Consider the following 4,141-nt stretch of genomic DNA (forward strand, 5'->3'; position numbering starts at 1 on the left):
AATAAAAATTACCTCTCCTATCTTAAAAGTGGTCACAACTATTTCAGTTTACAGTAATACAGAGTCAGAGAAAGAACTTGGTGGCATTCTGTGCTGATTTCGGTTTTTCAAAAAGCAGGGCATTTAGCACACTAACCTTTTACCTCTGAGACTGTGCTTTTGAGTTTGAGGCCAAGTTCAAGTCTTTACTAAAATAAGCTTGCTGATCTTTGCTCAGTCCCTAGTGACTGCCTGTCTACATCGCAAAACTGCTCAGTAAACATGATTAAAGAAAGAAACGTCACCATTTGAAAGCTGCATAGCAAATTTTGTTTCCTCATAGTTTAAAGCATATATAATACTATTCATATTACAGTTCTCAAATAGTTTATAGAGTTTTATTTTTTTTTAACCTACTTTTAATTTTCATAAGTATAGCAGGCTTGGTTCTTCATATCCACAAATGCTATGGTATGATAGGCTTTTGTTGGATAGCCAACCAAGCAAAATGTTCTGTTGGAATAGGTGGCAAAATTCAGTGTTTAATTCTGGAAATAAAGGCTTGAATTCTAGCATACACCTAAATAAAAATAAGTATGATTGATCTTAATCCCTAAACCATGTAAAAAACTTTAAAGTTTTTTTAGATTTCATCATACTTAACAGCCTCTACTCAAGAGTAGTTCAGGCTTTCCTTAGGTGTTGCACATCTGATCTGTACACGTTGGCTATGTTGGGTTCATTTCTGTGTAGAGGTTCTCTAGCTTTTATTTACCAAGTATGGGTTTTTTTCTTGTCCACTGATGTTGACTTGAAACTACCCTGGGAACAGAAGCTGTATTTTACCGTTCTAAAGTGAAAAAACCCCAGAGTTTATTGCTGCTATAACTCAATACAAATGCTCCAGAACAAAACCAGTGCAGATTCAGATGTATCAGCTAAAAGTTACATAGGCTTTTATTTTGGACATTAATTCAATAATTGTGTGCACTGAATGCCTTGTAATTTAGGGGAAAAAAAAGACAAACCAAAATAAATCATCAAATTACAAAACAAAATAATGATGATGTGTTAGTTATAGTAAAACTTTACAATTAAATTATGGAATTTTTTAGTGGAAGAACTGAGAGAGCACGATCTGAAATATTAGAGAATAACATTGATATTTTGAGGTAGCTTCCCATTGTGGATCATAATCTCATAATATGTCTGCTGTGCCTAGCCCTAGTTTATGGCATAATTGAAAAAGACCTATATAATGTCGCTCCAGATAAAAGATGTAAGAATAAAATGACAATAAAAAGAATTCCTCTGCTTGTAGTTACAAAACTTTAGATATCTGCTCAACCCATTGGTTGGGTGCTCAACCATTTTGGAAGCTCTCTGTATTTTGCATATTTTAGAAGTTGCTGCAAAATCACAGAAGCTAGGAATGGAAGCAATTTGTTAAATCAACTTGTACAGCTCTCACTCATCCAAAACTGCTCCCTACAGTGTACTCTCTGAAGTTTTGTCCAGTTTAGATTTAAATGACTCAAGCAATGGATCTCCTGCAGCCTCCCTTGAGAGAATGCTTTTAAAGGATATTGAATCTTACTGGTAGAATATTGTTCTGTGTTCTTTGGCTTCATGTTCCTTCTTATGAAAGTAAGAGTTCTGCAAGTAGAGATAAAGACTGTCTGGACAGGAGAGTTGATACTTGTCAAGATGGGTCAACTTTATTTTCCAGAATCTTGCCTATAAATGCCCAGATCATCCTGAAAGTTAAGGCCTTCTCCCAAATTCTGGACTCCCATCTATTCCCAAAATTTCAAAATTATTACAAGTTACTCTGGAAGGTAGAATATAAAATTTTCTGATTTGATATAATTTCAGCAACAAAGAAAAAAATGTGCCTCACCCTACTGACAATTTTTTATCCCTCCTCTCTTTGATACCATGTAAATTATAACAGTGAGACATTTGCTATTTGGCAAATGGTGAATGCCAAAATGTACAATGTTTATAATAGATTCAAACTGTATATGGCTTTCAGTTGTGTCTCTAAAATACAGATACCCAAGGCTTTGTAACTACAAGTAAAGGAATTATTTTATTGTCATGATTCTATACTTTGTATTATTTTCTACCATGACCACATCAGAATAACTAGAGATTAAAATGCCTGTAAAAAACATGTATATCATGTTGACAAGCCTAATATAAACTGTAAGAATTTGTATTTAGCCATTTTTCTTGACACATAATCAAGCATCTTCAAAACACAGGCTTTGCATATCTGTGCATGTAATTTTTATTTTTTTTTTTAATTATTGTATTGAAATTAGGCAGGGAATCCATCCTAATGAAAATATTCCTACAGAACAGTTCTCACACAAAAATGAAACCCTCAGGGGTGACTGGCTTATGTGACAGATAATGTTTAACTAAGAAATTAGCACTCATGTGCATATATATGACAGCATAGAACTAGCTTGTTCTTTTAAAATAAATTTTTAAAAGCATGTGGAAGTTTAGGAGAATGTATGATGATATAAAAAGATACCTGAAATGAGAACAGAAGTTCCCAATTAACTTCCCAGTTAGCTTAGTGGTAGGCTACTTGCTTTAAAGATTTTACATGTTATATATCTGTAGATTGGGAATTTTGTGAAAATGAGAAATCTCAATTCCTTTTTCAATTTCCTTTTTTAAGCTTTTTAAAGAACCTTAAATCAGTTAACTTGGAACAACAGTGATAAAATACTATAGGACTTCCATAAATCATACAAAGAAAAACATTCCTAAGTAAAGCCCATGTGTTTTTTATACTGGTTACATTCTGGTTGTACCCAACGGGAAAATGCCTTCTTGGAAACATGTCCTCTTCTAATTTGGCTGGGCAGGTGAGAATTAAACCTTTTTTTTGCCAAAACAATAATATTACTGGTTTCTGCAAGGTTGCCATGAGTTCTGTTAGGAATAGATACCATGTTTTAGTGGCCCACAATGCTATTGTTTGCCATTGTGCTCTAGAAAGTTTGGTAAATGGTGTGATATCAAACAATGGTAAGTAAATCATAGTAGTGAGGGGGTTTTGGTTCTCAGTGGCATAGTACTAAGACCAATGTAAAATAAAATGTAATTAAGGCAAAGAAATTATTTTTAAAAATAATAAGACCTCATTACAAAATGTGAATAAGTAAATCAAATCAACCAAGACAAACCTAGGATATAAACTAGTATATGGCCACAGTAACTTTGCAAACATCTTTTGGACAGGAAGGGTCTTGGGGGCGGGCTTCAAAAATAGGCAGAGATTAAATAAATGGGATTTTGCAAGAAAGTCAGTTCAACACTGTAGGAAGCATCAAAGTGAAAACTAGGTTGCCTGCTGGCTTGGGGTCTGATGGGGACAGTCCCTCAATAGTGGGTGATTTGTAAGCTCACATTCTTACTTCAAACAGTAGGTTGCCTGCTCCCTACTGCATGAAGTGAGTTTCATATTCATGGGCACATCTACAAGCTGTTTACTCTGACTGAAGTGATAGGTGGTTTTTTCAGTGCTCCTGCAGCACATGATGGGGCAGCTTTGTGACTCTTCTTCCACAACACGTGTTTTCAGGACTCGAGCATCTGTAGGCCAGGTTGGTATATTAGTCGAACAGCTTCTTCCCAGAGAAAATCAGAGAACTGGGAGGGAGTGGGATCACAGCCTTCTAGGACCCTTTTTTCTAAATCCTACAGATTCTTGGCTGCAACATGTATTTGCAGAAACTCTGTGTCTTACGTAGTGTTCTTACAAAGGCAGATATATCCTTGCTGCCTATGGTAATTTCAGAGATTTCATGTTGTATTTATGAGAACAAAGAGCTTTAAGTTGATGGCCTGACCAAAAATCAGTCTGGGCAAAAATACTCTGCACCCTCAAATTCCCCACTCTTTTCCACAGAGAAATGGTTTTCTTCATTTCCTTTCCAAAGCCATGCAGTACAGCATTGCTGTAGAGCAATAAACGCTGCTCTATTTTTCCCCTTCCCCATATATAATAGGCATTTCACAGAGACTGTTTATACCAGTTTAGAACCTGCTAGGGTGAAAAATCCTAACTACATTTAAAATTAATTATCTATATAATCTTTTGGTGTTTTGCCAGAACATAGATCTTCTTTTGTTTTCCCCC

This window comes from Sturnus vulgaris, chromosome 1 (assembly GCF_052056855.1).
Source record: "Sturnus vulgaris isolate bStuVul1 chromosome 1, bStuVul1.hap1, whole genome shotgun sequence".
Classification (NCBI taxonomy): domain Eukaryota; kingdom Metazoa; phylum Chordata; class Aves; order Passeriformes; family Sturnidae; genus Sturnus; species Sturnus vulgaris.